At 31.8% G+C, this 27,296-nt stretch overlaps 1 long non-coding RNA gene across 1 annotated transcript; it reads left to right on the top strand.

Moving 5' to 3' along the window:
- The first annotated feature begins 974 nt into the window (after positions 1–974).
- On the top strand, positions 975–23,918 carry LOC142322969 (uncharacterized). The gene is made up of 5 exons (XR_012755981.1): positions 975–1,153; positions 13,590–13,715; positions 18,291–18,381; positions 19,184–19,274; positions 23,525–23,918. It is a non-coding gene; the product is annotated as an uncharacterized LOC142322969 (long non-coding RNA).
- The last annotated feature ends 3,378 nt before the right edge of the window (positions 23,919–27,296 follow it).

Raw genomic sequence — 27,296 nt, 5'->3', positions numbered from 1 at the left:
TTGCTGATGATAAAGTAATTCTAGCCGAGAGTAAAAAGGATTTAGAAGAAACAATGAACGGCATAGATGAAGTCCTACGCAAGAACTATCGCATGAAAATAAACAAGAACAAAACAAAAGTAATGAAATGTAGTAGAAATAACAAAGATGGACCACTGAATGTGAAAATAGGAGGAGAAAAGATTATGGAGGTAGAAGAATTTTGTTATTTGGGAAGTAGAATTACTAAAGATGGATGAAGCAGGAGCGATATAAAATGCCGAATAGCACAAGCTAAACGAGCCTTCAGTAAGAAATATAATTTGTTTACATCAAAAATTAATTTAAATGTCAGGAAAAGATTTTTGAAAGTGTATGTTTGGGGTGTCGCTTTATATGGAAGTGAAACTTGGACAATCGGAGTATCTGAGAAGAAAAGATTAGAAGCTTTTGAAATGTGGTGCTATAGGAGAATGTTAAAAATCAGATGGGTGGATAAAGTGACAAATGAAGAGGTATTGCGGCAAATAGATGAAGAAAGAAGCATTTGGAAAAATATAGTTAAAAGAAGAGACAGACTTATAGGCCACATACTAAGGCATCCTGGAATAGTCGCTTTAATATTGGAAGGACAGGTAGAAGGGAAAAATTGTGTTGGCAGGCCACGTTTGGAATATGTAAAACAAATTGTTAGGGATGTAGGTTGTAGAGGGTATACTGAAATGAAACGACTAGCACTAGATAGGGAATCTTGGAGAGCTGCATCAAACCAGTCAAATGACTGAAGACAAAAAAAAAAAAATCAGAATAAATTTGTGTAAAAAAAAACACTGTTTTAAATCATTATTATGTATTTAAAATTTTGTAAAATTTTTGTATAACTAAAAACTTTTGTCCCAAAATCCCTTACTTATATGTTCAAATAACCCGGTAGAAAATGAGATTTTGGGACGAGCGTATACGCATGCGCGTCGAATGCTGTGCGCCATGCGACACCTTGTTACTTTCATCATGGTTTTGACGATGTATGTACTGAAGTTTACAATTACATTTATTGGCATCATTGATTAGTAATGCCAAATGTGTGATTTGTGTGAAACCGTTGTTAAGGAGAGTGATCTACATTGTAATTTCAATATTACTAATTTATTGGTGTTCATTTTTGTTTATCCGAGTAAGTAATTTTATACCGTATTTAAGTTTCAGTTTTTTTGTATAGATTGTTGTAGTGTGGGCTTTAACCTGTGATGTAAATTCAGTTGAGTTCGTTGTAAAATCGGTTATTTAAGCAACATGTTAAAAAATTCGTATGTCGTGAGCGTATTATTGTTTTTAATTAGTAATTTTCTTTCTATTTATTGAAAATTGTAATACTTATTTTCTTATCCGTTATTTTCCGATACTAATTAAGAAAAACAGTCGATAGTTGACAGTTTTGTAGACTGTTGAAGCTTTCAATTATGTTACAATTAATGGAAGAGAGATCTGTTTCATGATAATTCCTAGCAAATGTCAGTCGTTTTATTAGTGTCATGTAAAGCCCTTGTTAAAATAAACGGAGACAGGTTACAAAGAACTATTGTGACTGAACAAAGGAAGAAAACAATCTTCACAACTAAGTACATATATACCTTCTTAATGATCTCGCAAACTATCGATTCTATTAAAAAATCTCAGAAATTAACATCTCACAAAAATAATAATTATAAATAATTTATGAAACAAATAAAACATATGAACATTGTACGAAAATATTGTACTCCTTAACCTTATTTAAGCTCTCAGATTTAAATATTGAATTTTCATAGGCAACAGAGTTTTCACTCCGTTAAGCAGATGATAGACCTTTTGTAAATGTATCTGTTGCCTGTTTTTGAAATTGAATATTTCATTGCTTTTCACAATCTTCCTCGCATAATGGCATCTAGTTTTGATTTATTGTGGAACATCGGTTTATTTTTAAGTTAATTGGCACTCTGGTTATCTATTAAGAGAGTTGGTTTTGAAGTGACGTCAAGTGTACCAACTTCCTTTAATTAGATGTCAGGGCAAACCAACCGTTTGGTTGCCTTTATTGTAGCAACATATGCAGCTTCCATAGAAATTTCTGCAATTTAATTTTTCTCACAATCGATCTACCACAGTGTTTAAGGAGAGTTTCATTAGTCAGTCTTCGAGTGACTTTGTCACTAATATAATCAGCTGAAGATGAAATAAGTCATCAACATGAAAAAACACCACAATTTCTTTACTGTGGTACATGCAAAGATCTGCCTTGCCTTCTTTTAGACCACGCTGCGATAAGAAGTGTGTTAAGCGTTTATACAAACACTTATAAACTTAGTTTAAGGTTGTATAAACTTTTTAATAATTTATACCCTTTTTGTGTTCCATCTCGTTTCCGTGAGGTTATTACATGAACACATTCTTGTTAAGTTGTCCATTGAGGAAAGCGGTCTTCACATCATGAGCAAGCTAAAATTTCCCTGACTGTCTAAGTGGGAAACAGGGATAAAATTGTCAAAATAATCTCTGGATTTTGACTACAGCCCTTAGCAGCTAGTCTTGCTTTATAAAGTATGATGTCATTCGAATCGGTCTTGACATTACATATCCATTGGTTATCCACCCCTCCACAATCTGGAGGCTTCTTCTCTAGCTGCCGCATTTGATTCTGCTGATAATTTATTTTTCATCTTTCACTTTCTTCCATTCAGAAGCTCTGTCGCTGTCCATGGTCTCTTGATAATTTGAAAATGTTAGATGGAGAAGAAAAAAATATTGCTCTTCTTGATACCCGGTTAATTAAATGTTATCTGTTGCTTATGGATTAGGAATAAAATTTTCATCTGTTGATTTCTCTAAAGGAATCAACTCGGCTTCTGGTATATCAGTAAGGCGTGTAAGAAAAATTATGAATTTTAGATTCTTGCAATGTTTCCAGTCTAAATTTAAGATCCCTGCAGATAACCTTTTACTTGTCTGGAAAATAAAATTTATAACTGCAGTCTGCATATCCAACCTTTAATAATTTTGCATCAAATTTTCTTCTTTTGTTGTTCAGAATCCAAGCAAAACATTCAGTTCCAAAAATTCTGTGATTGATATTCACTTCCCTTTTTAGAAACAACTCAACAGAGGCCTTTCCTTTCGTCGGTATTTCTATTTCGTCGGCTGTTCTATTTAACGTATATGTAGCAGAAAGGACTGCTTCATACTTGACCCCTAAGCGATTTGGGTAAGTGGAGTGCAGAATGCAACCATGATATTGCCACCTCACAAACAATTATGATTTTTCTCTCAGCTATTCCAGATTTTTGTGGAGTATAAGATACCATCGTAAAATGTTAATGCTTCCATTAGTTTTTCCACGCCCGATTCAACTGCAGCACAGTGTTTGCTATTAGATGGACATTCATTTAATTTATTTAACTTATATTTATGACAAATAAGTTCCCGCTTAAAGGTTTTTAGAGAGGTGGCCTAATTTTTCACAAGAAATACATTTCTTGTCATTGTGATTAGCTTTAGCATGACTTCCCTTTGTAGAATTAGATCTAGAAGTACGCTTCCTGGGTTGAGAATGGACCTTGAGTTTAAGATGTTTCATGTCCTTTTAACCTCAGTTCGTAGTTTAAAAGTCGTTCCTGCAGTTTAGACCGTGTCTTATCTTATGTTGGCAAGTCATGCCGTGTGATATAAACGGGGTAAAATTCTTGAGGCAATATTTGTAAAAGCCTGCACACAACATCCTCATATATTGTTTTACCTAAGAGTGCCATTTCATTTGAAGTTCATTGTACGGCAAGAGGAATGTCAGATTTCTTTTAATTTCAACCGTACTTTGTGGGCAGTGATGCAACTAGCTACCCTAAAAAAATTTGTTTAGAGAAAGAATAATTCTTTTCTTTGCCTCTCCATTTGTCGTGTTCCATTTCCCAGTTTCTTCTGATAATCAACACTTCTAGTTTCAGGATTTATAAAGGTTTCATTAACAAGTGGAAAAAAAATTATCTCGCTCTAAACATGTCTGTACAATAATATGCCTTTAAGTTTTTCAATTTTGTTTTCTTCCGACCTCAGTAAATATTCAAGAGATTGCCAACTAGAAATAGAAAAAAAACACCACATCGCTTGATAACCATATACTTGTATTTCCACCAATATAAAGGAAAAACCCAAATATCTATTTTCCATCTGGTTTGTTATTAACCGAAAACCGCCTGCTCACCTACTATGTCTGGTAAAATTCACTAATATAAACTGAGATCAGTTACAAAAAACTATTTGTTTTGACACTCAACAAAGGAACAAAAAACATAAAGGCAATAAAAACATTTTCATAACTAAATAAATACATATGGCTACTTAATAATGTTGCAAACTATAGATTCTATTAGAAAGGCTCTGAAATTAAATAGCAAAGCACAAAAATTAGAATTGTAAATAATATTTGAAACAGATATATAAAACATGTAAATGTTGTATATAAAATACTCCTTTATAATTAGTTCATGTTTATTAACTTTTAATATGTAATATAAAATTTGTTGTTAGTAATGATTATGAATTGAATAAATCAGTAATTTACATGACTGCCTATAGTTATTTGTTGCTGTGATCTGTTAAGCATCAGGCATATTTGGTTAACTGGCATTTCTCCCACCACCACCACCCCATTCGGTCGCCCTAGAGCATAGACCAAATGTCAGTGCCAAGATACGGCTAGTGTGCCTCTAAACCAGTTTAGCGACCTCGTTACCTAAAAGCTCCTAGTGAGCTACCTATCAGCGTGAGCAGATTAAGCAGGGTGCTATTCACCACCCGCTTATGTGTCCCAACCGCTCACTTGTCAAACTAAATCTAGATCGGGGAGGCGCATCCCTTGTTACTAATTACTAAAAGTCATTAAAGTTAATAAAATAAAAGACAGCTATTTAGGCTGTCACGGGTCGGTCGCTGTATGCCAGCTAGTGCCCGTTCACCATTTAAAGCATTTGGAGCTTGTGTCTGGCTGGTGGCCAGCCATTATCTCAGGAAAAACTTCTGACAGTGGCGCTATAGGAATCGGTATAACCCAGATTAATTAAAAAAACTCTACCGATGACAGTTGAACTTCGCAACTTCATCGAGGAACTCCCACATGGTCTGACAATGCGGCTCTCGCCACACTGACTCGCCGTTTATGAGCGACCAGTTTTCCCCCTGACCTCTAAGTTCCAGGGTGGCCTGGTCTCTGCCCCCCCCCCCCAAGAGCAGGTCAATCGAACATCATATGCTCATTCGACTGTACCTCCCCGCAGACACACAACTCATCAGCCGCTAGGTGAAACCGAAACAGATATTGCTTCAAATCCACATGGATGGTGAGCACTTGGGCACCCGCTGCCCTTAAAAATGAATTCGAGTTATACCATCCCCCAGATCCTGTATAAATCTATACAAGGATCTTCGCTTAGTCGTGGTAAGGGTCAGGCATATGCCAAAACTGACATCAGGGCCATGAGACTTATCTTTTTTAACAAGTCATTTTAGTAATATTTATTAAAAGGTGTATTGTACAAAGCACATTTATACAAAAACTGGTTTGAGCCACATGCGGCTCTACACAGCCTCCTGATATTCTTCAATTTTTGATGTGAGGTTCATGTGAGCCTTAGAGAGATCACATGATGATAAATTTTGATATTATTTACAATGTATTCTTGTATAAAAAAAAAAAAACAAACTATATTTATAACTCTTAAGGAAACTACCTATTTTCATGTGTTAACTGCTGTTATTATTAGTTACATCATACTATATTACAAAAAAAAATACTTAAGTTAGAAAACAATAATAACATTACATCAATTCGGCCTATCATTTAATTATCAATTTTGTTATAAATAATTCAATCAGAACATTTTTACATAAAATCATGATCAACAAGGTTTGTATCAAAGGTTTTATGAGATAACAAAATCAGTCAACAGCTGAAGCAATAAAGACAAAAGAAGGCATCACATACAGAATATTTTGTTGTCACCCTTTTGATAGTTTTTTCTGAGGTTTCTGTATCTTCTGCTTCCCTCTTCATTTTGTAGCAGCCACTGTATTGCTGCTTACCATCAGCCTATGTACTGTTGCAGTCTCTTTTGTAGATCCATCTTGACTGACTTCAGTTTGCACATCATTGTCAAACGTCTATAGAAAATGTGTTAGTCAATTCTTCCATGAATATTAGGGTTTTCATTGGTGGAAGTTTCTGCCCTTTGATAACAAGGTTGTACAAAAACCATTAATGAAGTTCAAAACAGTATTTCAAAAATGATTTTTTGATACCGCTTGATTGATTGTCAAAGGCTGGTGGAATATGAGCTCATTTGGTCAGACAAATCTATAAATGCTTTTGCACTGTTATAGTCTGTTACCATATTGGGTTTCATAATACCCTTCCCTCTCTTCTGTTTTGTTACCGTTTTGTTTTTGTGTTTTCTTATCATATCCCAATCATTAACACATTCCTGTTATTTTTGCATTTTTTTTTTGTACATGAACATTTCTTTTTTTTTCTTTTAATCTCTAGAACCCACCGTTAGGTATTGCTTCAGAGGATGAGATAAATGACAGTTTTTGTAGTATTGTATATGAACATTGGGCTGTAACTACTTCACCTTTTTTCAGTTTGGTTTCTGTTAATTGTTTTATATTTCCTTTTTGATTAGCCTTTAATTTACCAACAAGATGTGTATAACAATCAAGTAACTGAGAAGCCAACGATAGACTTGTATACTGATTTTCATGATAAGTGTTCATCCAGCATCAATTAATGGTCCACCAAGGTCTAGTCTAATGCATATTTTTCTGGAACCCTTTTGCCTGAGATTGCCTCTTTTCCGGCATATTTAATGAGATTCCATGTGTAGCCCCAGACGAGGTATAATTGAAAATTTTCACCCTGTGCTGATGCCTTTTTTTTTAACAGTATTGATGAAAGACAAGTTGTCTCCTGAAAAGAATTATTTTTCATCGATTCACATCTCTTCCTGAGAATTCATTACGTCTTGAAACTTTGGAAGAAGTTGAATTTTGTGCAGTATCATCGTGTGGTGCATTTTCATTATTTGAAGCGTGGAACATTCTCAGAAGAATCTCAAATATGTTACAATAATTTATTTTACTAACCTGGTTAGAATACAACAGACTTGCTACATACTTGGCATTTTACCAAGGCTCATCCACAAAATTGTCCCATAGAATATTTTCATTTCATTTACATCAGATGTATTCCATTTCTTCAATCTAGAGCTTTTTTAGGTACTTACGTATTAACGCCACCGCAGCTACAGCTTTATTTAAAAACAAAGTAGTCAATCAGATTTCGGTATTAATACTCAAAGTTTAACATAGATTCAAAACAGTCTCTTTATTAATTTGAATAAATGGTTATTTATAGTTATTTATTTTATAAATATAATTTAACCAAACTTAACCTACGCTCGCTAACCTTGACTAATTAACACCGTAATTTTTTGAGTATTTAAGTAATAAATAATTGCAATAATTACTGAATTTATTAAATAAATACTCAAAAAAATTACGATGTTAATTAGTCAAGGTTAGCGAGCGTAGGTTAAGTTTGGTTAAATTATATTTATAAAATAAATAAATATAAATAACCATTTATTAAAATTAATAAAGAGACTGTTCATTTTCCACCGAAATCCGATTGACTACTTTGTTTTTAAAATAAAGCTGTAGCTGCGGTGGCGTTAATATGTAAGTACCCTTTTTTATAATTCTCAGTTGGTCTCTTTCTCTTTTCAAATTCAATCTTTTGTTTTACATAATGATTTGTCTCGTTGAATAAAAAATTGAAAATGGCATGATCGATCAAAAGTGCATTCATAATACACTTCTTGGGTGTTGGTGTCTGTACCTTTACTGTTATTTCATCATTAACTAATAGTAAAAAGGCATTGGGAAAAATAACTGGATTTTCACTAGCAGGTCCTCATAAAATATCTTTTATATCTAAGTTATTAACTGCAGTTAGATTAGATTCATTATCGTTATCATTGTATAGTGCACTGGAGGCTCCGATGGCACACTCCAAGATATTCACAGTTTGACTGTGAATACAAGTAATCTGAATATGCTGCTACTCCGTTAGTCAGCTGAAATACTGACAGAATCAGACAGATTCATAGTTCTTTAATAACTTTCCTCCAAATCACTCTATAAACCTGTAATTTTTTGTCTTGTCATTTATAACTTGTTTGCAAAATTTTGATCTGTATATGATATGTATATATATGTATCTATCTATACTATAAGTCCGATATGTATCTAATACTATGTTTTTTAAATTATTATGATGTACCCATCAACAAAATTAAAACAAAAACGAAACAGGAGAAGGTTGCTAAATTTTATAGCGATATTTATTATCAAGTAGACTGAAACAAATGGATAAATAAAAATGATATGATTTAAATTATAATATTCAATTAGTATTAAATAATCAGATATCTCACCATGTCTGATGGGGGCACCGCATGACTTCCTTGTACGCCTATTAAATTACATATACACATTTTTAAAAGTACATAAAATTCTATTTCACTAACAACTTCTGATACATATTTTCTTATTTTTTTATTGCTATTATTGAATTATTATTTATTGTAACATTTTTTTTATAATCAGAGGTTAATAATTATTAATTAAGCAATATATTTAAATTTTAAAAAAATAATCTGAAATGAAGTCTGATTCAAACTGATGTGCCTTCCCCTTGTAAGATCCAGATATTTAATTAAAATTTTATTGGGCTATAACTCTTGAACCAATGATAATAAGTACCACTCTTATGATATATTGTTGAAAAGCTCTCAATGAGGGCTTATTACGGCAGTAAAGAAAAAGTCCTAAATCTAATTTTTTTGGATTTTGGGCTTTTTTAGACACGTGGTCTAGTCGATTGCAATCAAAAGGGGACTGCACAACTAGATTTTACAACAGTCCTAAATCAAAAATTTCAACATTCTACAGCTAATCGTTTTTGAGTTATGTCAGACACATATGTACAGATGTCATGCTGAAACTAGTCAAAATGGATTCAGGGATGGTCAAAATGGATATTTCTGTGGAAATCTGAAAACAGAAATTTTTTGCAATCACAATTCTTCCTTTACTTCATACAAGGAATTAAAAAAAAATCACATACATTACTATGAATCAAAGAATCAGTGAACCAAGGGCCATGTCACATAGCCTCACAGATTTAATGTGAGCCACATAATATGGAGTCATGAGTTGATATTATTCGCCTGTTCTTATCTTTTCCATTGAGAATACTTGCTTGCATCAATATCAAATATAACCTCATTCAAGCGACCACAAAACGTAAATAAAGAACAATCATTAAGGAAATATAAGAGAGCTGTTTGTGAGAGGTGTAAAAGACAGTATTTTTATATTTACATTTTTGTTTTTATTATGGATATTTATTTTAATTTTTTTTTTATAGATAAAGAATGGGCCTGTATTACTTTTATGAAGCTCTGGCTCTTATTAAAAATATTAAATTAGAGATTGAATAGGATAATGTAGCAAAAATGATATACTTTTCTTTACCACATCACATGACTGAAACAATCGCATGAGCATGTAAGCTTTTTTAATTTTTTTTTGTGTTTGATCAGCTTTGGAAAATGAAGCAATATTTTATTAATTTCTCTTTCTTCTGTGTATTTTCTTTCCTAGTTTTTCAACAGTTCTTCATTCTTTTGCTTTAGTTTTGCCTTTTCCCTTCTGACCAAATCTTTTTTCTATGTTTCGTTGAAATCTGTACCGGTTTTCTGAACATTGTTCTATAATATACTATCTGCTTCAAATATTTTCATTTCATTTACAACCACTGAAATCTGTTGATTTACATTCTTTTTTCTGTAAATGCGGTTGTTAATCTGTTTTATAAGACTGAAAAAAGATTTGGCTCTTCTTTTTCTGATGGAATTGACATTTTCTTGATTTTATTGTATTTATTTGTAAATGCCTTTATTACTTTTTAATCTGCATCCATTTTGTTGTATTATTACTGGTTCTAGAATCGTTCTAGTTTTTACTTTGTATTTTCTGTTGAATTTATTTTATTAGATTTCAAATTTCAGATGCATCTGATGCAAACAGATCCTCTGGTTTGATTACTGTATTTTAGTGCCTGATTTTGTCATCTACTGAGATGTTTTTTTTGTTGAAAATATCTTTTGTTAGTCGGTTGGCAAATTTTATTTTTCTCGTTCGTATTTGATTTTTTTATCTAAATCATTAATTTGGATTATTTCTGTCATATATTTAAATTTGATTTGATTTTTCCATATTTTGTTTTTACTTGGGGGAATCTTGGTCGGTCATTCTACCATTTTCAAAGAAATTACCCTTCAAAAGACTTATTTACCCTGCAAATTATTTCAGGTGGTTTACTTGTTATGCTGCCTTTTCGAGGTTTTCCAATAAAATTGTAATATTGTCAGCAAAGGCTAAGTAGTTAATTTCAATTCCTTTCAGTGTCAGAACCAATTTTATTTAGCAGTGTGTTCCAACCTTTTCACTTTCTTTTCCAATTCTTTTATTACTTTCTCTAGGACACAGATAAAAACAATCGATGCTAAACCACTCCTTTGTCCTACTTCTGTTTTAATTTCTAATTCTTCTGACATTTCTCATATGAATTTTACTTCTGATTTTGTGTTTGGAAGAGACCGGTTTAGTAATGTTAATTGTGTAGGGATCCACACCAAATTCTTCTAGGATGTTAAAAAGGAAGTGCTATAGATTGAATTGTATGGCTTTTTGAAATCTACAAAGACAATTAGTTTTTACGCCTTGTCATTTTTCTCCTTATTAACATTTTAAGGTTTGAGATTTGTTCTGCACATGATTTTACTTTTCTGAATCCTTCATATTCTCAAAGGTAAGGGGGAAATCCCTTTGTCGTCATTTACTTTTGTTTCATCTTATTTGTGTAGTATTAATGCATTTTTCGAATCTTGTGGGATTTTTCCAGTTTTCCATATCTCTTCTAGTTTTTTCTTTGTTGCTTTCACAATTCTTTCTGTAATTTTGCTGCAGTCAAGCTATTACGTGTCATCTTGTCATTTAATTTCTGGCTGATTTTGTCTATTTTCATTTAATTATGTTGTTTGGATTTTTCATTTCAAGTCGCTAGATTTTGGGATTGAAATCTTATGTTCTTGGTAGTTTAATAATTTTTCAAAGTACTTGCTAGAATTTCGCAATTATCTTTGTTGCTATGGCCTAATTTTCTATTTTTACCCTAAAGCAAAGGCTGGGCGATCGGTATTTAGTAAGTTTTTAAATTTTGGTAAGTGTTAATTTTAAACCGTATTTATTTAATCGAAACAGACTCGCATTAAACCCATGAATACAAAATCATATTAAAAAAAAAATAAATAAATAAAAAAACATAAGTACTTAACAAAATTATGATTCATAAGTTAGAATAGCTTTTGATAAGCTATTAAGTGTAACTTACATAGTAAATGTAGGCTAGTAATATGTAATCTATTAGAAACAATTGAACCATGGAAATATTGAAAATTTTTTTCAATAAGCAATCTAGTTGTTAATATATGTAAGTCAAAAAGCTGCAATAAATTAGAATAGTCAAAATAACTACCAAAAATTTTAGTAGAAAATTCCTAATCAGAGATGATTCATTCTTGGTATTTTTAACAAATTTAAATTATGAATTTTACGATCGGATCACAGATTTTATAGGCAGCATATCTAAGAAAGATTCTTTGTGGTATTTCTAGTAATTTTAATTGCAAATCAGCAAAAGGTCGCCAGACAACAGAGCCATAATTTAGTACTATATAAATCCATGAACTAAAATTCTGCGCAGTTAATATTTCTAAAATTTGAAGAGAAACTCTTAATAAAATTTACCATCTTTAGTGACTTAGATACAATATAACAAGTTGTTCATTGAAATATAACTTACTATCAAAACATACAGCTAAGTCTTTTAATAGGAGATACGTTTTATATTGTAGTATTATTTTATCTGACAGTACATTTATCAGGTAAACCACCTAATGATATAACATCATATCAGCTGATTAGCATGCGAGGTGTATGGCAGTAACAGACCCGCTAGAGCCAAACAACATAATAGATGTCCTGCTTCAAATTGTTTGAAATATTTTAACTTGCTGATAGAGCTCTAATTTTAATAAGCTCTGGGTGATCAGTTGTTAATAGTATTTACTTGTCATATTTAAATATTTATCAGGTTAGTAATTAAAACTTGACTTGATACAGATTAAACACGATTGTGACTTATAATTTTATTAATGAAATGAAAATAACTTAAAATTTAATTCTGTATTTAAAGTTTTTACCATATTTTTACAAAATATATTTGACGTTAGCATCCTGCGGAGCTGATGCAGCAGTGTTAATCATACTCAGAATCACCTGATGCAGAATGTTGTTGCCTGCAGTTATCAATAGTACAATGTCAAAAGTATGATAGTGGTGTAGAGGGTTTTATGTTTGTGCAGTATTATAATGTTATTAAAACTGTATATTCAAAAATAGTAATTTATACATTTTTTTAATTCTGTGTAAAAACCCCGGTAACTCGGTTGCTCTAGTTATTAAGTGTATGTTAGGTCTCTTATAAAATACTATCTGTCTAACCAGAACCTAGACCCTTTGGGGTTCAGGTTATCCAACCCCGATTGCTCACCATTCCCAATTTGGCAGGGAGATTGGTGTGCTCTGGACAATCACAGATTTCACTTCAGTTGCTATTCCCATCTATCCAGAGGGCTCCACCTCCTGGACTGGATCCCCGCAATGTATGTTATCCTCATGGTTGTGAGAATAATAATACTGATATGTAATAAATATAGTATTCAGGTTTTATAGAAACCTGAAAAAGAAATTAATTATAAAAGATAGAATAATAGGAACTACGGTAACTAAAGTACACCTTTGACCATGAAAAATTCATAAGTTATTTATTTGCAGCGGTGGCAGAAATATAATAATAAATTATAAGGATTAATCTATTTTTTCCATAATAAATATTTTTAATTCACAACTTCACCCGCCTTGGGGGCGAAGAAATAACAAATATTTTTAATATCTTAACCTTCGAGGGAGCTAGGACCTCTACCTCCAGGCAGTTTGCCTGTGCGGGCAGCGTCTTGGAATGGCATTAATTAGGTGTCCAAAATTGATTACCTTTTGTGTAAAAATATTTATGTGAAATAAGATTAGAATTCTAGCATTATTAACACTAATGTCATAAGATTAGAAAATCAAAATCATGAGAATTACCGCAAGAGTTTTAACAAATTATTTAATTGTAAAAGATTACAATTTGTAGAAAAATCTGTAAGGTGAGGTGAGTAGCAGCATTTTTTGATAACATTTAACAAAACCTGGCATATTAAAGTCGCCTAATAATAATAGTATAATTTAACTGCGGTAAGCGAATTAGAGATACAATTTATTTTAATTTTATAAATTATACAAAAAATCATAAACATATTTACTTTATAGAATTAAATTATTGTTTTTCTTTACAGCAAATAGATTTTGTACGACTGAAAGAGGAACCGCTTGACATGAATGGTGATAACGAAAAAGATCCCTTAGCAGTTGAAGAGGTCGACTTTGTTAAATCAGAAAATTTACAAGTCGAAAATGAAGCGGTAAGAATGTTAGATTTTGCATACATTATAATTATCCAGATGGACCTTACAAGGCCAAATACGGATATTTGAAAAGGCTAATTTAAAAGAGGTTTATCATATGTAATGCACATATCATTCTATATTTAGTAAGTAAGATAGTAAGTAAAATATGTATATATATATATATATATATATATATAAAGAAATGAATGCATTTTAGTAAAATTAAAAAGAAATTTGGAACATACTTGTATTTAAAATGTAAGAAAAAAGAAATTCAGTAATACGGTTAAAAAAAAACAGTATGCAGACATTTGCATTTATAAAAAGTTTTACAAAGACTACAAAATACATATGTTATTGCTAAATGAATTGAAAAAAAAAATTAAAAAACCCAGTAAAATTAAGATCTATAAAAAAAATTCTTATTGAAGCGAAGATTTATTTGAATAGTGTTTAAAATTTTCAGATAATGTATTAGATTTTTTGTTAACTTGCCTCGTCTGGATTTAAGCGGACATCTGGAAAATTGGTGTCCCGCTGATATATTTAGTCATCGACAGCTACGGTTATTTAGCCCTAAATTTTCATTATTATTACTTTTTTTATCAATAATTTTCATTATTATTATTATTTTCATCGTTATTGTTATTATTTTAATTAATCATCTACATACTGACCGCTGTGTCAAATAGCAACAAAAAAATAATCATTAAACACAGTAACAGAAACCTAAAAAACTAATACTAAAGTCGATGTATCACGGGATCCTGCATCATAAGTCAATTCAAAATTCCAAAATTACAAAAAACAAAAAATCATTCCAGTCGGCATTAAGTTATGTTCAAGTTTTGTCGTTATTAGGGTTTATGTTTTCTAAATTTTTGTTTTTATTTATTTATTTTTTTTGGAATTTTATATTGACTGATGATGGAGTATCCCATGACAATTCGACTTTTAGTATTAGTTTTTTAGGTTTCTGTTACTGTATTTGGTGGTTATTTTTTACATACATACATATATACATATATGTCCATATATATATGTATATGTATGTATATATATATATATATATATATATATATATATGTTTTGCCCACCAGGCTGGTCTAGTGGTTAACTCATAGCAAATTAGCTGTTTAACATCTATTTCTGAAGTTCAATAACAGTATCCATCTAAATTGAACCAGACAGTAGTATATATATATATATATATATATATATATATATATATATATATATATTGCTCCTGAACTTGCTCTGGCTTTGGGTGAGCAAAATATTGAATTAGTAGATACTGTCAAAAAGTACAGACATGGTATTCCAAAGGATATAAAGCAAAAATTAAATAAAAATGAAATTCATGCGGTGTATGATAAAGAGGGTAAAATTATGTTGAAGAAAAATAGATTGTGTAGAAATAGTATAGATAGGAAAGAAAGCGATGTTCCAAATGTTGTTGATGATCATATTTTTATGGACAGAGTTGATCAGGCGGATTAAATGCTGAACGCATACCTTCTCAAAAGAAAAAGACAAAAAGAGTGATATAAAAGCAGTTCTGCTGATTTTTAAATATACTATATTCAACGTTCATTTTTTTCATAAGAGAAGCGGTGTCAAGTACAGTGCTCTTCAATTCAGAAAGTAAATTGTTGAATTTAAAGTCATTCCCAAAAAAAGGTAGGCCGTCTGTAGAAGATGATCCTCCAGATCATAATATGTAATGATATTTCCAGTCGCATACCAGATACAGAAAAACCTACACAAAACAAGATGTTTGTATAATACATAGGAAAGGAATTGTGCAATATTGTCGCTATGAATGTGATTTTGGTCTTTGTGCCGTCCCTTCTTTTCAAAATTTCCACACTAATAAGAAATTCAAAATACTTCCTTAAAAATTTTCATGTTTCAAAAACTTTAAAATTCATATATAAAAATAATTATTTATAACTAGTTTTAAATTGAAATATAGTAACATCTCTGTGAGTCGGCAAATAGGAATGTATGTTGTTATTTTGTGATCTTGATCCAATCGCCGAAATTCATAAATACGTATAAACTATTTTCATAAAAATAATCTGTTAGTGATTTTTAGGGTAAAGCGTTTATTTGTATCTTATATGAACGAATGAGTAAACCTTTATTTCCCTTGTACAAAATGTAAAATAAAAAAAAGAATTATAATTAGGAAACGTATTATGCAAAGAATAACATGCGCAGGTATGAAACACTTCATAATAATATTCCTACAAAGGGAATATAAAAATCAAAATTATTTTTAAATAAATAGCAGTAACTAAATATTTCCACATAAATAAATGAAAGTTCTTAAAAACAAATAAAAATTAATCGTTAAAGACTGAGATCAATTAAAATTTATACTTAGAAAAATGACAAAATAATTAAATATAATAAAACCTGTAATCGTTCATTAAGATTGGATTAGAAATAAATAACTAATTATGTGTACTTTACACAGGATGAAAAAAACATGTTTAGAATAGTAAATCATTTACATTATTTGTCATTATCCACTCATATATTTTATTAAGGAGTTTTTTGTTCACTCTGCTATATACGAGTAATAAATGTATCTCGTATAAATGTAGCAGAAATAAGATTTATTAGTTTAGCAGAAATACACGTATCTTCTGCAAACATTTTTTTATGTTTTTTTATTGTGAGAAAAAAATATATATAAATGCATATTTACATCCTTCAGTTATCATCATAGAAACTTAGTTCACCATCGCTCAATTAGATGACGATAATACGTAAACAAAGGCTACTCTTGTACAGGCTCAGATCAACCGTTCCTGAGACATGTGGTTGACTGAATCCCAACAACCAAAGTACACTGGTATCCACTCTTTAGTTTTTATGTATCGTAAAAGTTTCCTTAACTTTCCTATATGCTCCATCTATTTTACCGATGATCATTTCTCTTTCCGATTCTGAATGCTTTTCTTTAAAGCGGTTCCTGTTTATAGAAATGTCTATAAATGAACTATCGACAATTCTTAATTGTCGATAGTTCCTTTTACTTTCTTCATTGCTAACGTTCTTATATTTTCTACGTTCATCCATCAGCTGCAATATATCCTCTGATATCCAAGGTTTTCTACCGGTTCTCATTGTTCCGCCTAAGTTTGCTTCTGCTGATTTAAGAATTTCCTTTTTAACATTCTCCCGTTCTTCTTTATGTTCTACCTTATCTTTTTACTCAGACCTCTTGTGACGTCCTCCTCAAAAATCTTCTTTACCTCCTCTTCCTCAAGCTTCTCTAAATCCCACCTATTCATCTGGTACCTTTTCTTCAGGTTTTAAACCCCAGTCTACATTATATTATCGCTGAACTATGATTGGTATCGATCTGCTACAGGATAAGCTTTGCAATCAACAACTTGATTTCTAAATCTTTGCTTAACCGTGATATAATCTGTCTGATACCTTGCAGTATCACCTGGCCTTTTTTCCGTGTGTATATTCTTCTATTATGATTTTTAAACTGGGTGTTGGCAATTACTAAATTATGCTTCGTGCAAAACTCTATAAGTCGGTCCCCTTTTTCATTCCTTTTGCCCGGCCCGTATTCACCCACAATATTACCATCCTTGCCTTTTCCGATGCTTGCATTCCAATCTCCGACTATTATTAAATCTTCATCCTCTTTTATATGTTTAATTGCTTCGTCAATATCTTTGTATACATACTGTATCTCATCATCATCATGGGTGCTTGTAGGCATGTAGACGTTAACAATAATCGGCTTAGGTTTTGATTTTATCCTTGATTTATCCAATGATTCTATCGCTATGCATTACGAATTACTCTACTCTCTTCCTTATCTTCTTGTTCATTACAAAATCTACTCCTGCCTGCCCTTTATTTGAAGCCGAGTTAATTATTCTAAAATCACTTGACCAAAAGTCGTTTTCCTCTTCTCATTGAACCTTGCTAATTCCTACTACATCTTAAATGTAGATGTACTTATCCTATTCTCTCTTTAAATTTTCTAACCTAACAACCTTTTTTAGACTTCTAACATTTCACACATCGACTCTTAGAATGTTATTTTTTAATTTTCTGGTGACTCCTTCCTTCGTAGTCCCCACCCGGTGATCCAAGCAGGGGACTAGTTTACCTCTGAAATATTTTACCTAGGAAGGCACCTCCTCCGTCTTTGTTACATGAAAATGCAGAGAATTACATTTTCTTAGAAAAAAAAACAGCTTTTCATCGCATTCAGCTGCACAGTACTTAGAAGATTGAGTGATGTTGATATGGCCGTTTAAGTTCTTCTGACCTATGCCCTTAACAACTACTGTAAGAGCTGCTACCCTCTTTCAGGAATCATTCTTTTGTCTGCTCTCAACAGATACCTCGCCAATATGGTTGCACCGTTGGTGCAGCTACTCTGTATCACTGAGCACTTAAGCCCCCTCACCGTTGGCAAGGTCTCATGATTCATTTAGGGAGAAAAATTATATTATTATTTATTATAAGTAATATTTTCCTAGTTTCGTCATAGTATATATATATTTATTTATTTACTATTATTTTTTTGAAATTTATTTATTTTATTAGGTCACCAAAGTGCAGAATAAATAAAGTAAGATGACTTAGTTTATTCCACTATATATTCAGGAGCGCTTTCATGATTTACTCGCATCATCAGGTACATTATATATTCATTTCAAATTATATTGCAAACTTTGTAAAATATAATGTAATATAATATATTTTATGTATATTACAAAATCTACTCCTGCCTGCCCTTTATTTGAAGCCGAGTTAATTATTCTAAAATCACTTGACCAAAAGTCGTTTTCCTCTTCTCATTGAACCTTGCTAATTCCTACTACATCTTAAATGTAGTTGTACATATCCTATTCTCTCTTTAAATTTTCTAACCTAACAACCTTTTTTAGACTTCTAACATTTCACACACCGACTCTTAGAATGTTATTTTTTAATTTTCTGGTGACTCCTTCCTTCGTAGTCCCCACCCGGTGATCCAAGCAGGGGACTAGTTTACCTCTGAAATATTTTACCTAGGAAGGCACCTCCTTCGTCTTTGTTACATGAAAATGCAGAGAATTACATTTTCTTAGAAAAAAAACAGCTTTTCATCGCATTCAGCTGCACAGTACTTAGAAGATTGAGTGATGTTGATATGGCCGTTTAAGTTCTTCTGACCTATGCCCTTAACAACTACTGTAAGAGCTGCTACCCTCTTTCAGGAATCATTCTTTTGTCTGCTCTCAACAGATACCTCGCCAATATGGTTGCACCGTTGGTGCAGCTACTCTGTATCACTGAGCACTTAAGCCCCCTCACCGTTGGCAAGGTCTCATGATTCATTTAGGGAGAAAAATTATATTATTATTTATTATAAGTAATATTTTCTTAGTTTCGTCATAGTATATATATATTTATTTATTTACTATTATTTTTTTGAAATTTATTTATTTTATTAGGTCACCAAAGTGCAGAATAAATAAAGTAAGATGACTTAGTTTATTCCACTATATATTCAGGAGCGCTTTCATGATTTACTCGCATCATCAGGTACATTATATATTCATTTCAAATTATATTGCAAACTTTGTAAAATATAATGTAATATAATATATTTTATGTATAAAATAATAAAATATATTAACATCATGCATTTATTTATTTTATTTCATTTTAAACTTTTATTCAGTTAAATTAAATTAAAAGTATGATAAATTAACAATAATGATATCATTTTGAAATCAGATAAAACTAATACGCCAATCACCATGTATTCTCATAAACATAAAAATTTGATAGAACAATATTTAATGGAGAATGATTTCAAGGAAATAAAACCCACCGGGTCGATCTACTGGTGAACGCGTCTTCTCAAATCAGCCGATTTGAAAGTCGAAAGTTCCAGCATTCAGGTCCTAGTAAAGTCAGTTATATTTACACGGATTTGAATACCAGATCGTGGACACCAGTGTTCTTTAGCGGTTGGATTTCAATTAATCACACATCTCAGGAACGGTCAAACTGAGACTGTACAAGACTACACTCATACATTTCATTATCATTTATCCTCTGAAGTATTATCTGAAAGGTAATTACCGGAGGCGAAACAGAAAAAAGAAAGTAAAAAAGGACCCTACTAAAAAATTTTTAAGAAAAGTTTAATAATAAAATAATACTGCACGTAACATTTTCAAATTTAAAAATAATTTAACATATCACACTAAGTTGTACCCTTACGAACCATGTGCACCTATATTAACCGGGCTACGGAAAATACACAAACCAGGTATACCTATGCGACCTTTAATTAACTTCAAAACCTCTCCTTACATCATCTCAGAAATAATCAATAGAATACTTAGAAACCAAATAAATATAGGTTGTGAATATAATATAAAAAATGGATACGAATTAGTAAATAAATTAATAAAACTTAAAAATTAGTGATAAAACTAAGACGGTCAGCTATGATATTTGCAGTATGTATCCTAGTATACCTGTAGAAAAGACTATTAGCATAATAAAAAATAAATTAATACAAAATCATGAGGATCCCTTATTTTTTGAAAATATTATTCTTATTATAAGAAATATATGGAAACAGAATTATTTTGAATTTGATGACAAATATTACACCCAGTAAAACACTCTACCGATGGGTTTTCCTTTGTCATCTATTTTATCTGAGGTTTATTTTACTGGCGTTTGAAAGTAAGAATGTTTACAGGATAACTCATATGCGCGATATTTTATTTCGGACTAGATATGTTGACGATATTTTTGTGGTCTATAATCCAGTTATATGTAACGAGCATTTATTCGTATTGAACAAATTAAATTCCTATTATTGTGGATTGAAATTTACCTTTGAAATCAATAATAACAAAAAAAATAAATTATTTAGATTTTAATATTGAAGTTAATAATGAAAATAATCAATGTTTAACTTCAGTATATAGGAAATCCACATCTAACAAAACTACTATACATAGATCTTCAAATCACCCACGGTCACACAAACATGGTGAATAGAGCAATTAATTATACAAAGTATAATGAAAATAAAAGTAAATTAAACAAAGAAATAGGTATTATAAAACAAATTGCCTTATGTAATGGTTATGATAATTCTTTAGCAGATAATATATATAATAAACAATCTCAAAAATTAAAAGTAATGTGCATTTAATAATATTAAAAAGCACACAAAAAGTTGACAATATAAATTTAAAATATGTATATACTGATAAAATATCACAGATGTTTATGATAATGATAAATTTAAACATGTGTGCCAGACAAATAAACACCTAATAAGTAATTGTTTTAATGTAATCGTTGTGGCCATATTTATACATGAAATACTAGATCATTTAAAACTAGATTCTTGGAATATTTTAGAAAATAAAAAATGTAAACTGGGTTTCTCTAATGTAGCTTATTAGCAATAAACATACAATATCTGATATTAGGACAAATTTAAAAATACTAGAAATTAAATATAATATAAATACAAATAGTAAGGGATTTAACATTTTAGAAAGATACTGTATCTATATATAGTATCATAAAAATAAATTTAATATCATCAACCTTCAAGCAGAATATGAGGATGACAGTATTTTGAAAGCTGCAGTAGATGGCACCACTGGTCTATTTTGATAGTGATGTATAAGTTAATAAGTCCATATCTTTGTAGACAGGTCAAGGGATACTTGAATGACAGGAGATTTACAGTCGAAGCTCAGGAGGAGGCCATAGAGTTCCTAATGAATAGTGGTGTCCCGCAGGGGTTGGTCCTGGGCTCTTTGTTATGGATTATAGTCTTTGACGGGCTATTAAACAGTGAATTCCCGGTAGGCGTAGAAGTTATTGCATATGCCGATGATCTCACAGTCTTGGTAGAGGGAAAGACAGTTATGGAGGTACGGAACAGGGTAAACGCTACTGCAGACATAATACATCAATGGTTATGCTCTAGGGGTCTGGAATTGGCAATAGAAAAATGTCGGTGCATTACCTTCACCGGCAGAAGAATTTTGGATCGAATGGAAGTAAGAATTAATAACAGGGTCATTGAAGAAGTTAACTCCCTGAAATATGTAGGAGTTACTTTACAAAATTGCAAATACTCTGAGCACATTGATGGAGTATGCCAAAAGGTTGAGGGTATGATTAAAAGTTTGAACGTACTGATGACATCACAGAGGGCCCCTAGGGCTTCTAAAAGAAGACTGTTAGCATCAACAGCAGTGTCCTCGCTGCTATATGCTGTACCGGCCTGGTGGAGCGCCTTCTCCATTAGGAGAAATAGAGAGAAGCTGGCGAGGACACATAGAAGGGTGCTTCTAGGTGTTGCAGTGGCCTACAGAACAGTATCTTATGATGCCTTATGCGTCCTAGCAGAAGTACCTCCAATAGAATTGATAGCCAAGCAACGCATTGATAAGGCGAAGGACGGAACAGGAGATCAGAGGTGCAGTCATTGAAGCCTGGCAGGAGAGGTGGGCGGAGGATGAAGTTGCCCGTTGGACCAAGACTCTTATACCAATGGTTAAACCCTGGCTCATGAGAAACCACAGCGAGGTGGAATATTATTTGACCCAGTTCCTCACAGGGCACGGATGTTTTAACAACTATTTGCACAAGGTTGGGAGAAGAGAAGATCCTGGGTGCATGTACTGTGTGGGGAACTGCCGAGGTGTGTCGGTCCCGATGAGCCGCTGGGGACTCCAAGGGTATGAGATAGGGTTAAGGAAAATAAGTGATTTAGGAAAAGACCTGGCACCACACCATGACACACGAGGTATGGTGTGGTGTCTAAACTTGGGCAAAAATCAATCATTACTCTCTCAAAAGAGCTACACCGGTAGGCCGACCTGCCATGCCGGTATGTAGCCGGCAGGTGGGGAGGCCTATTAGAGTTAAAAGACACTCCCCTGGGCGGTGCAATACCACCAAGTCGGTCCGCCCCAAAAAAAAAAAGTTAATATATTTCAATCAGTATGTAGTAAAGTAAGTTCACTTAAATGGGCAACATACATAATTACTTTACTAAAAATTATTTTAATATGACTTTATGCCTTGACGTCATATTTTTATAATTTAAAAACATTTTTAATATATATATATATATATATACTAAATTATATCTATACGGTATCTGGTCTAAGAGTAAGTAATTGTACAGTATGAAAGTGTACGACATTTTATATTAAGAGAACCAGGTTATATAATTTAATAATTTTTTTTTAAAATAAACAGCAACTCTCCATATTTTAGTGTAGGTTATTCAACTCCAATGTTATGCACCTTTTGTAGCTTGGCAGACATCTAGACGATAATCTAACTTAGGAATTTCGTAGGTGTTTAGGAGCATCTGCAGCATTATTAGATCATTTTTATTTTTTTTAAAAATCATCCAGATCTCAAACTTTTCTTGCGTTACAACTTCTAATAAAACCCCAAACAAAAAAATCCAAAAGAGTGAGCGATATCTGAGAGATCTAGGTTGCTGTGCGGTTGGACCTCTCATCTGTTTCAAAATCCCGAAGCATTTTTCAGGAACATGTTAATAAAAGTGTGGTGGAGCACCGTCTTGTTGGAAACTGTATCCTACAAAAATCTGAGAAACAGCATAGTTTTCAAGCACGTCAAGGTACGTGTACCTTGTAACAGTGGACTCAATGAATAAAACAAACTGATGATGCCATTTTTGTTCTGTCATTATTGGACATTGACTTTTTTGTTGTGTCCCTTTCTATTGCAATCGTAATTATTAGTTATTTTTAATTTTACAGGTTACTATTGATAAAGGAACCGTCAAGGGAATTACCAAAAATTGTATTGATGGATAAATAATTCTGTACATGATGGAATTATAAAAAAAAAAATGAGTGAATGTAAGTATGCATATGGTGATGTACCAACAGAAGAAAATTTAGTCGAGAATATAAGTAGTGAAAACAAGTTACCTATGCAGAAAGGAAAGAAATTGGTTTGTGAAAATATTGTGATGAAATATTCAATGTAAATTTTAGAGATGCATTAACTTTCATGGTAAAAAGAAAAAATAACTTTTGTCAAAAGTCTCTTCCCTTATTCAAGATGATGATTTAAAATCCCACCTTATTACGCATAATGAAGAGAAAAATTATATTTGTAACTTTTGTCAGAAGTGTTAAGTATATAAAATTAAAGTAATAATAAAATTATTATAAATACCGTTTCATAACAACAGTTAAAAGTGCGTACCTAAAATAAAATTCATATTTACTTTACTAGTCTGAAAAAGCAGATACTACATCCGGAAGGCTTGTCACTGGGTGGTTGTGCCATGGAACTGTGGCACGCCATTGGGTGGCTGGGCACCGGTTGATATACTGGGCTCATTGATCCTTGGCTCCCTGAGACGAGGACGCCAATGGGTGACAAGCAGCATGTTACCAGTTTTTGACAAGCTGTTGGTTGCCAGCGGGTGACGAGTGATATTTAGAAAGCCGCAATACAGGTGATTATTTTTCGACAACAACATATCATCAATACAACGACGAACTGCAGCCTTTTTATCTTCCTCACTATCACCCGCTGGGAAGCAACAGCTTGTTAGGAACTGGTATCATGCTGTTTGTCAATGGGTGACAAGCATAAGATGAAAATAATAAAAATAACTTTTGGCTAAGCCGTGGCTTACCGATTGGCAACATATATTTTATTTACTATGTATAATGTTTAGAATGATAAGTAAAAAAGTATCGAACCCTCGTCAGAGATTAAACCTATGATCGGCTGATTTAGAAACCACTACATTAAATTTGCATGAACATTTTTCCTTGTTTCAAGCTGTAGAATCAGTCCTCAATCATTTTTCCTTTCTCCTGAATCATTCTATATATATAAGATGTATAAATATAGATATACAAACACACAAAAATTATTTTATGTAAATAATATTCACTGAATAATTTCTTCAAATATTTCATGACAGTTTTGCGTAAATGCATTTGCCCATGAATCAACACTTTTGATAAGGAATCACAGTCCTTTTTAGAGGACTCGACTGATACAGGATGTATTTTTAGTCTACTACAAAATAGAATTAATTCTATGAATTAACGGAAAGAATAAATGTAATTTCAGTGAAAGCGAGTTCTTATTAAAACAGTTACGTCATTCTATGAAATAACGAAATTATAATATAAAGAGAAGGTAATTAGGAAAAACTAATTATGTATTTATTTCTGTGTACATAGAAATTTATACTCTGTTGGACTATAGTGTTTTTAAGGGGAGATTTTGTTAAGTTATCTAATAATATTGAAAAGTATTATCTGTATTGACATTTTATTATTTATTTGGTTAAACGGAATACGGTTTTTAAACATAATGTGCTTAAAAAACCGCGTACTGTATTCTTGAATGTGATAAAGTGTAGAATTAGATTATTATCTGGCTTCCAGGTATTCTATTCATTTTTTTTCAGTTCTAATATTTTACAGAAAACTTTATCCCCGGCTTTGAAAAAGCCCAGTAAAAAGGTTTTTGGGGCAGAACCCCCACTTATATTAGCTACAAGCTGACACTGTAAGCAAAGATTGATTAAACCCTATTTAATATCTACATAAACAGAGCCTCAAACACCACCCGCTCCAAAGGAATAGAAACAGATCTAAAAATACTAACATTTCTAATGATCTGTGTAAAGAAAGAGGTAAATTTAGAAAACTAATTTGAAAATCTAAGTTTCCAGTGTAAAAGAAAAAGAAGGGTATAAACCTGAATAGATGGACCAAATAAATGTGACATTTGGAAAAGGAAAAGAAATAAAAACTTTGCAAATCTGATCCTTAGTGAACAGAAGGAAAAGAAAAAGCCTGTATTATTTACGTCGAGCTTGCCCCAACTTCAAATTAGTTTTCTTGTATTCTTATAAGTTACAGTACTCCTTCGATTAAAAACTTTAAATTTTCCTCCACGAAGCCTTGTTGATGTACTTTTCTCATACACAAAATACGGGATGTGGACACCACATGACTTCCTTGTACACCTATTATATTACATTTACACTTATTTTAAAATGAAAAGTACATAAAATTTTATTTCATTTATAATTTCTGTTTTTTTCATACTTTTTTTTTTGTTATTAGTGAATTATTATTTATTGTAAAACTTTTTTACAATCAGAAGTTAATAAATCAATATATTTAAATGAAAAAAAAAAAATATTTGATGTAGGATCAAACTGATGTGCCTTCCCTTTGTGAGTTCCAAATATTTCATTAATTAAAATTTCATTTGGCTATAACTCTGGAACCAATGAAAATAAGTACCACTTATGATATATCTTTGAAGAGTTCTCACTCAATTAGGGCTTATTACTGCAGTTAAGAAAATTCGAAAATCCATAAAACACATTAGGTTTCGGCCTTTTTTTAGACACTTTTGGTTCAGTCAGTTGCAATCAAAAGAGGAGGTTGTTATAAATTAATATATAAAAATTATACATTAAATTTTCCGTGTTTATATATATAATTTACGGTGTTCCCGGCTCGTTTTTGCAGATCTCAAAATTAAAATATTGGAAATATTAAAAATACTTTTCGATAAATAAATGGGTAAAGAAAACTTAAATGCATTTCTTAAACTTAAAATAGTTCTACTGTGTCCTCAAACATTGCAACCTTAATTAAACTATTTTCCCTTGTCATACGACGTTCACATTTTACACAGCGATGTAAGTTGTGTGAGAATACAAAATTTCATTACTAATTTTATATATTTATAAAGAATATATATATTTATACTACAATGGGAATATCTCGAGGAAAGAAACTGAATCGATAATAGGTAGCTATCGATGCATTTGGTTTTGACTCGATTCAGTATGAGTAGAGCAGTTGGCTATAAGCGGGATTTTAATATAACTAATATAGATATACCTATTACAATATATATAACCTGATCATCTGATGTAGTTATAAATAAATAGTATTATTTTTAACAATGAAAAATAATTACCCAGGTTATAATAAAGAATAAAACGGCATATAAATATTTTTTTGTTTGCTAAATGATATATATATAAAATAGCCGAACGTCTAGCCAGAACCTGGACCCTCGAGGCTCAGGGCCGCAGAAATTGCTTCGTTCAGCATTCCCAATCGGCCAGGGAAACTGTCGTCCTGGACACCAACACAAGTTTCCTCGTTTATCTGTTTAGCCTCTGGAACCACCGTAAGGTATTACTTCAGAGAATGATATGTATAAATGTAAATGAATTTTAGTCTTGTACAGTCTCAGGTCGACCATTCCTAAGATGTGTAGTTAATTGAACCCCAACCACCAATGAACAACGGTATCCGCGATCTAGTGTTCAAATCCGTATAAAAGTTACCGCCTTTACTAGAATTTGAATCTTAGAACTCTCGACTTTGAAAATTAACGGATTTTAAACGACAAGTTCACCACTATACTAACCGGGTTGGTTACTCGCACAGTTTGCATTAGTCGTTATCCTCATCTGGAAATTATCGCTGCTCCCAACCAGAGGGCTCCACCCCTTCGATTCCTGCA

Source organism: Lycorma delicatula, chromosome 4 (assembly GCF_047948215.1).
Source record: "Lycorma delicatula isolate Av1 chromosome 4, ASM4794821v1, whole genome shotgun sequence".
Lineage (NCBI taxonomy): Eukaryota > Metazoa > Arthropoda > Insecta > Hemiptera > Fulgoridae > Lycorma > Lycorma delicatula.
The sequence above is the reverse complement of the archived record's forward strand: the minus strand, read 5'-3'. Positions and strand labels throughout refer to the sequence as shown.